The following is a 9,259-nucleotide window of genomic DNA, read 5'->3' on the forward strand; positions in this document are numbered from 1 at the left end:
GAGGCGATAAGCGAACTCGAACATACCCTGCGCACGCTTAACACTTCACGTTGACAATACCTCTGCTTCAAAACATGCTCAGGACAGGACGTCCACAATGTACATGTACATGCACGTACGTTGTACATAGGCACATACATCGTATGTCAGTCAGCCTGCAGCGCACGTGTTGCCGAGGTCAAATCCTGTCCACATCGACCGTTTTAGCCGATTTTCGGCTAACTTTGACAGATTTTATGTTCATGCATGCGCATAGACAGAGACGTATTATAGCACTTTGGCATTAATCTTTGTCAGATATCATTGAAAGTTGGCATAAGCATAGTCCCTATAGCCAAGATGTGTCCCAAGGAGTGTCGTCATGGTGACGTCATCAAGTGATTTATTATGGATTTATGAATAATTAATTTTTCTCATAGACTTTGTACACAGCTTTCTCCACGAGTTTTTCCCTATACAACACTGATATATCTTATTAAGTAGTTCTGAACTTCGGCCGAGAATTACTATGAGAATGAAAAATAAATCGTATTTTTTAACGTTTGTCATTTGATTGAAAATATTCCCAAGAGTCAGAATATCAAGTAATATTTTATAAAAAGGTTTCAGTTTAAAGGCAAATTACGTATTTAAAGGTGCAGTTTCTCTGCTGTGGGATTTTAACCCATTGACTTTGTATACGTTTTCAAGCCATCACTTGGCGATCTGGAATCGTCATCAAAGTAACAGCCAAGGAAGACCCTCATACAAAAATTATGCCAAGACCATGACGTCACGATGACGTCATCACCTATTTTTTGTATTGATTTTTGAAAATTTACGTACATATTGTGAAGTCTTATATCTACAGAAATGTAAGTGCGATTGGGTTGAAACTTGGTATGTGGCTATACTAGGATGTGTTATAGATCAAAAATGAGGCAACGTCATGATGACGTCATCCTGAGATTTTATATGAATATTTATTTTTTTGTATCTTTTAGCCATATCTCCCGAACGCAACATGCAAAATGCAAAATTCTTTTTTGCATTTGGTCTGTTATGTAATAGCTATTCGCACAAAACTTGAAAAATGTGTGACGTCATCATGACGTCATCAAAATGCAATTTTTCAAAACTCATATAAGGAAAGGTCCAATTGTCATAAAACTTGGTGGGTAGGTAGTTAATCATACTAGTATGCAAAGTTCGAAGTGACGTCACGATGACGTCATCAAAAATTTAAAAATAATTGTCGATTTTCAAAGTGCGTTTCGACTCTTTGCCAGTAATTTATTTAGATCACTTTTTGTCCAAGCAAAGACCTTGTACACACGCACATACATCGTATTGCCGAGGTCGAATCCTGTCCACATTGATCGTTTTAGCCGATGTTTCGGCTAACGTTGACAGATTTTATGTTCATGCATATTCAGGGCATATTATTGATTAAAAAAAATCATAATGCGGAAAAGCCCTATGTTCTGTTGCAAACAGACATAGACCTCTAGTTTTTTTTTTTTTTTGGCTTCTTCTTTTTGTCGCCTAAATCCCATAGACTTTGTGCACGTTTTTTCTCATCGCCACTTTTGGCATTAATCTTTGTCAAACATCATTCAAACTTAGCATAAGCATAGTCCCTATAGCAAAGATGTGTCCCGAAGATTGACGTCATCGTGACGTCATCGACTAATTTATTATAGATTTTTGAATATTTAATTTTTCCCATAGACTTTGTACACAGACATTTAAAAAAAATTGTCTATTTGCAAAGGGCATTTTTGACTCTTTGCCAGTAATTCATTTACACCAGTCTTTGTCTAAGCAAAGACCCTAATTTAAACAACATTGTGTAATGATGACGTCATGATGACGTCATCAGGTGTGTGTTTATAGGCAATTAAATTGTGACACTTTTAATATTAAAAAATGCATAAGAAATCAACCGTACGCGTCCGCAGCATTTTGTTGCCGGCAAGTGGTAGAATAGGTTGAGGTCTTTATTTCATTCAGTGTGCGTGAAATCACGTGACCCTTGCTTCCGGTCGAAAAAGGCCAAAACCGGAAGTGGCTTATTATTTAAAAATGGTAATAGATATGAACTTGCTTTTAACGGTGTTAGTCTCTTGGCCGATAGTATTCTTCAAATCATCTACCGATGACATCATGCAATCTTCGAGCGCCCTCTAGCGACAGGTTGAAAATTAGCAAAAATGTATTTTGAATAGATGTCTGTGGCGAAGTTTGTCGGAATCACCTAAATATTGGTGTATATGATGACCTTGACCCACTTAAGACGTGTGCGAAGTTTTAGGCGAATGACGTCATCAGACCGGAAGTTATAATAAAAAGACCCTTTTTCATTTGAAAATTCCTGAAAAATCAACCATGGCAGTTTTTATATTTGTTTTTACTTTAATTGTCGATTGAAGGGTAGGTCTAAAACATTTCAAAGTTTCGAGGCGATAAGCGAACTCGAACATACCCTGCGCACGCTTAAAACTTCACGTTGACAATACCTCTGCTTCAAAACATGCACAGGACAGGACGTCCACAATGTACATGTACATGCACGTACGTTGTACATAGGCACATACATCGTATGTCAGTCAGCCTGCAGCGCACGTGTTGCTCAGGTCATATCCTGTCCACAGTGACCGTTTTAGCCGATTTTCAGCTAGCTTTGACAGATTTTTTGTTCATGCATGCGTATAGACAGGGACGTATTATAGCACTTTTGGCATTAATCTTTGTCAGATATCATTGAAAGTTGGCATAAGCATAGTCCCTATAGCCAAGATGTGTCCCGAAGAGTGACGTCATCAAGTGATTTATAATGGATTTATGAATACTTAATTTTTCTCATAGACTTTGTACACAGTTTTCTCCACAAGTCTTTCCCTATACAACACTGATATATCTTACTGAGTAGTTCTGAACTTCGGCTGAGAATTACTATGAGAAGGAAAAAGAAATCGTATTTTTTCACGCCTGTCATTTGATTGAAAATATTCCCAAGAGTTAGAATAGCAAGTAATATTTTATAAAAATGTTTCAGTTTAAAGGAAAATCACGCATTTAAAGGTGCAGTTTTTCTGCTGTGGGATTTTTAACCTATTGACATTGTACACGTTTTCAAGCCACCATTTTCATAACTTGGCGATCTGGAATCGTCATCAAAGTTACGGCCAAGGAAGAGCCTCATACAAAAATTATGCCAAGACTATGACATCATGATGACGTCATCATCAAGTGATTTATTTTGGATTCATGAATAATTAATTTTTCTCATAGACTATGTACACTGCATTCTCCATAAGTCTTTTCCTATACAACACTGATATATCTTACTGAGTAGTTCTGAACTTCAGCCGAGAATTACTATGAGAAGGAAAAAGAAATCGAATTTTTTTATCGTTTGCCATTTGATTGAAAATATTCTCAAGAGTCAGAATATCAGAGGTCAAATCCTGGCCACAGTGACCGTTTTAGCCGATTTTTCGGCTAACTTTGACAGATTTTATGTTCATGCATATTCAGGGCATATTATTGATTAAAAAAAATCATAATGCGGAAAAGCCCTATGTTCTGTTGCAAACAGACATAGACCTCTAGTTTCTTTTTTTTTTTCTTCTCCTTTTTCAGACTTTTTCTCCATAGGTTTAACACACGTTTCTTCTGACAGTCCACTTTGCCACTTTTTTAAATCCGATTGATTTCAGACTTGGTACATACTTAGACCACCAGCAACAAATGTTCCTAGAAGAAATTTGTGATCGTGACGTCATCAGGTGTCAGGTTACGTCACATTAAAGATGATTTTTCCCATATGTTTTGTACACGTTTTAAAACACTCCAGTTTGGCATCTTCGTAAATCCGATCGACTTTAAACTTAATTCATACTTAGACCACCACCCACAGATGGTCCTAGACGAAATTCGTGATCGTGACGTTATCAAGTGTCAGGTTACGTCACATTAAAGATGCATTTTTCCCCATAGGGTTTGTACATGTTTTAAAACGCTCCATTTCGGCACTTTCTCAAATCTGATCGACGTTACACTTGGTACACACTTAGACCATCACCCACAGGTGGTCCTTGAAGAAATTTGTGAACGTGACGTCATCAGGTGTCACGTTACTTTACATTAAAGATGCATATTTTCCCCATATGTTTTGTACACGATTTAAAAAACTCCACTTTGGCACTTTCGTAAATTTGATCGTTTTTATACTTAGAACACACTTAGACCACTACCCATAGATGGTCCTAGAAGAAATTCGTTATCGTGGCGTCATGAGGTGTCAGGTTATATCACATTAAAGATGCATTGTTTCTCTATTGGTTTTGTATATGTTTTTCTTTAAAGAAACTTCGGATATACAAGTCTGATTGGGTTAAAACTTGGTATGCATATTCACATGGATGTGTTATAGATAGAAATTGAAGTGACATCATCATCAAATGTCATGTGAAGTCCCTTAAAGACGCATTTTATTCTTTTTTAGGTCTATATCTACAGAACTAAAATGTTCGATTTGGTTGTAACTTGAGATGTACATATATTATAATGTGCTGTTATAGATGACATTTAAAGTGACGTCACTGATTGTTCATCCCGTGCTGAGAGTATTTCAAATATCCGAAACAGCTTGTGTTTGTCCACAAACACATTTCTAGTTGGCTTTTCCGCATTGTTGCGGAAAAGCCTTTCTTTTTGTTCTGATTTTTTGGCTTTTCCGCATTGTTGCGGAAAAGTCTTTCTTTTTGTTCTGATTTTTGGCTTTTCCGCAAAGTTGCGGAAAAGCCTTTGTTTTTGTTCTCATTTTTTTTTTTTTTTTTTTGGCTTCTTCTTTTTGTCGCCTAAATCCCATAGACTTTGTGCACGTTTTTTCTCATCGCCACTTTTGGCATTAATCTTTGTCATACATCATTCAAAGTTAGCATAAGCATAGTCCCTATAGCAAAGATGTGTCCCGAAGATTGACGTCATGGTGACGTCATCGACTAATTTATTATAGATTTTTGAATATTTAATTTTTCCCATAGACTTTGTACACAGAAATTTAAAAAAAAATTGTCTATTTGCAAAGGGCATTTTTGACTCTTTGCCAGTAATTCATTTACACCAGTCTTTGTCTAAGCAAAGACCCTAATTTAAACAACATTGTGTAATGATGACGTCATGATGACGTCATCAGGTGTGTGTTTATAGGCAATTAAATTGTGACACTTTTAATATTAAAAAATGCATAAGAAATCAACCGTACGCGTCCGCAGCATTTTGTTGCCGGCAAGTGGTAGAATAGGTTGAGGTCTTTATTTCATTCAGTGTGCGTGAAATCACGTGACCCTTGCTTCCGGTCGAAAAAGGTCAAAACCGGAAGTGGCTTATTATTTAAAAATGGTAATAGATATGAACTTGCTTTTAACGGTGTTAGTCTCTTGGCCGATAGTATTCTTCAAATCATCTACCGATGACGTCATGCAATCTTCGAGCGCCCTCTAGCGACAGGTTGAAAATTAGCAAAAATGTATTTTGAATAGATGTCTGTGGCGAAGTTTGTCGGAATCACCTAAATATTGGTGTATATGATGACCTTGACCCACTTAAGACGTGTGCGAAGTTTAAGGCGAATGACGTCATCAGACCGGAAGTTATAATAAAAAGACTTTTTTTCATTTGAAAATTCCTGAAAAATCAACCATGGCAGTTTTTATATTTGTTTTTACTTTAATTGTCGATTGAAGGGTAGGTCTAAAACATTTCGAAGTTTCGAGGCGATAAGCGAACTCGAACATACCCTGCGCACGCTTAAAACTTCACGTTGACAATACTTCTGCTTCAAAACATGCACAGGACAGGACGTCCACAGTGTACATGTACATGCACGTACGTTGTACATAGGCACATACATCGTATGTCAGTCAGCCTGCAGCGCACGTGCTGCTGAAGTCAAATCCTGTCCACAGTGACCGTTTTAGCCGATTTTCGGCTAAACTTTGACAGATTTTATGTTCATGCATGCGCATAGACAGTGACGTATTATAGCATATAATTTTTTAACGTTTGTCATTTGATTGAAAATATTCCCAAGAGTCAGAATATCAAGTAATATTTTATAAAAAGGTTTCAGTTTAAAGGCAAATTACGTATTTAAAGGTGCAGTTTCTCTGCTGTGGGATTTTAACCCATTGACTTTGTATACGTTTTCAAGCCATCACTTGGCGATCTGGAATCGTCATCAAAGTAACAGCCAAGGAAGACCCTCATACAAAAATTATGCCAAGACTATGACATCATGATGACGTCATCATCAAGTGATTTATTATGGATTCATGAATAATTAATTTTTCTCATAGACTTTGTACACAGCTTTGACCACAAGTCTTTTCCTATACAACACTGATATATCTTACTGAGTAGTTCTGAACTTCGGCCGAGAATTACTATGAGAAGGAAAAAGAAATCGTATTTTTTACGTTTGCAATTCGATTGAAAATATTCCCAAGAGTCAGAATATCAAGTAATATTTTATAAAAATGTTTCAGTTTAAAGGCAAATCACGTATTTAAAGGTGCAGTTTTTCTGCTGTTGGATTTTTAACCCATTGACTTTGTACACGTTTTCAAGCCACCATTTTTATAACTTGGCGATCTGGAATCGTCATCAAAGTTACAGCCAAGGAAGACCCTCATACAAAAATTATGTCAAGACTATGACGTCACGATGACGTCATCACCTAATTTTTTAATTGATTTTTGAAACTTTACGTACATATTGTGAAGTCTTATATCTACAGAAATGTAAGTCCGATTGGGTTGAACCTTGGTATGTGGCTATACCAGGATGTGTTATAGATTAAAAATGAGGTGACGTCATGATGACGTCATCCTGAGATTTTATATGAATATTTATTTGTTTGGACCTTTTAGCCATATCTCCCGAACGCAACATGCAAAATGAAAAATTCTTTTGACAGATTTTATGTTCATGAATATTCAGGGCATATTATTGATTAAAAAAAATCATAATGCGGAAAAGCCCTATGTTCTGTTGCAAACAGACATAGACCTCTTGTTAGCTGTTTCGGTGACACACCGAAACAGCTCTTGTTTTCGTTAAGATTTTTTTTTTTCTTTTTTTTAGCTGTTTCGGTGTACACACCGAAACAGCTCTTGTTTTCGTTAAGATTTTTTTTTTTCTTTTTCTTTTTTTTTTCTCCTTTTTCAGACTTTTTCTCCATAGGTTTAACACACGTTTCTTCTACCAGTCCACTTTGCCACTTTTTAAAATCCGATCGATTTCAGACTTGGTACATACTTAGACCACCACCCACAGATGGTCCTAGAAGAAATTCGTGACCGTGACGTCATCAGGTGTCGGGTTACGTCACATTAAAGATGCATTTTTCCCCATATGTTTTGTACATGTTTTAAAACACTCCACTTTGGCCTCCTCGTAAATCCGATCGACCTCAGACTTGATTCATACTTAGACCACCACCCACAGATGGTCCTAGAAGAAATTCGTGACCGTGACGTCATCAGGTGTCGGGTTACGTCACATTAAAGATGCATTTTTCCCCATATGTTTTGTACATGTTTTAAAACACTCCACTTTGGCCTCCTCGTAAATCCGATCGACCTCAGACTTGATTCATACTTAGACCACCACCCACCGATGGTCCTAGACGAAATTTGTGATCGTGACATCATCAGGTGTCACGTTACGTCACATTAAAGATACATTTTTCCCCATAGGGTTTGTACACGTTTTAAAACGCTCCATTTCGGCACTTTCGTAAATCCGATCGACGTTACACTTGGTACACACTTAGATTACCAATCACAGATGGTCCATGAAGAAATTCGTGATTGAGACGTCATCAGGTGTCATATTACTTCACATTAAAGATACACATTTTCCCTATTGGTTTTGTACACGTTTTTCTTCAAACCATACACTTTTCCACTTCTATATGCCTGATGAACTTTACACTTGTCAGACACTAGTAAAAGCAGCAGCCTAAGATGGTCCTCAGTGAGTTCGTAATGATGACATCATCACATGTCACGTGACGTGACATTAAATGAGCATTTCTTCGAATTGCTATAACTTCGGAAGTACAGGTACAAGTCTGATTGGATTAAAACTTGGTATGCACATTCACAGGGACGTGTTATAGATGAAAACTGAAGTGACGTCATCATCAAATGTCATGTGACGTCCCTTAAAGGGGCATTTTATTCTTTTGTAGGCCTATATCTACAGAACTATAATGTTTTCGATTTGGTTGTAACTTGACATGTACGTATTATAATGTGCTGTTATAGATGACATTTACAGTGAGGTAACTGATTGTTCGTCATGTGCACAGAGTATTTCAAATATATCCGAAACAGCTTGTGTTTGTCCACAAACACATCTCTATTTTTTTTTTTTTTTTCTCCTTTTTCAGACTTTTTCTCCATAGGTTTAAAACACGTTTCTTCCACCAGTCCACTTTGCCACTTTTTCAAATCCGATTAATTTCAGACTTGATACATACTTAGACCACCACCCACAGATGGTCCTAGAAGAAATTCGTGACCGTGACGTCATCAGGTGTCGGGTTACGTAACATTAAAGATGCATTTTTCCCCATATGTTTTGTACACGTTTTAAAACACTCCACTTTGGCCTCTTCGTAAATCCGATCGACCTCAGACTTGATACATACTTAGACCACCACCCACAGATGGTCCTAGAAGAAATTTGTGATCGTGACGTCATCAGGTGTTGGGTTACGTCACATTAAAGATGCATTTTTCCCCATAGGGTTTGTACACGTTTTAAAACATTCTACTTTGGCACTTTTGTAAATCCGATCCACGTTAGACTTGGTACACACTTAGACTACCACCCACAGATGGTCCTAGAAGAAATTCGTGATCGTGACATCATCAGGTGTAAGGTTACTTCACATTAAAGATGCATTTTTCCCCGTAGGTTTTGTACACGTTTTTCTTCAAATCATACTTTGGCACTATATGTCTGATTGACTTTTCACTTGGCAGATGACATTCGAAGTGACTTCATCAAGTGTTCATCATGTGCACAAAGTATTTTAAATATTAGAAACAGCTTGTGTTTGTCCACAAACACATTTCTAGTTTTTTCTTCTTTTTCTTTTTCCACTTTTCCCCATAGGTTTTGTACACGTTTTTATTCTACAAGCCACTTTGGCAATTATTTTAAATCCGATCAACTTTAAACTCAGCATAGTTATTAACCA

Source organism: Patiria miniata, unplaced genomic scaffold, assembly GCF_015706575.1.
Source record: "Patiria miniata isolate m_02_andy unplaced genomic scaffold, ASM1570657v1 HiC_scaffold_25, whole genome shotgun sequence".
NCBI classification, from domain to species: Eukaryota; Metazoa; Echinodermata; class Asteroidea; order Valvatida; family Asterinidae; genus Patiria; species Patiria miniata.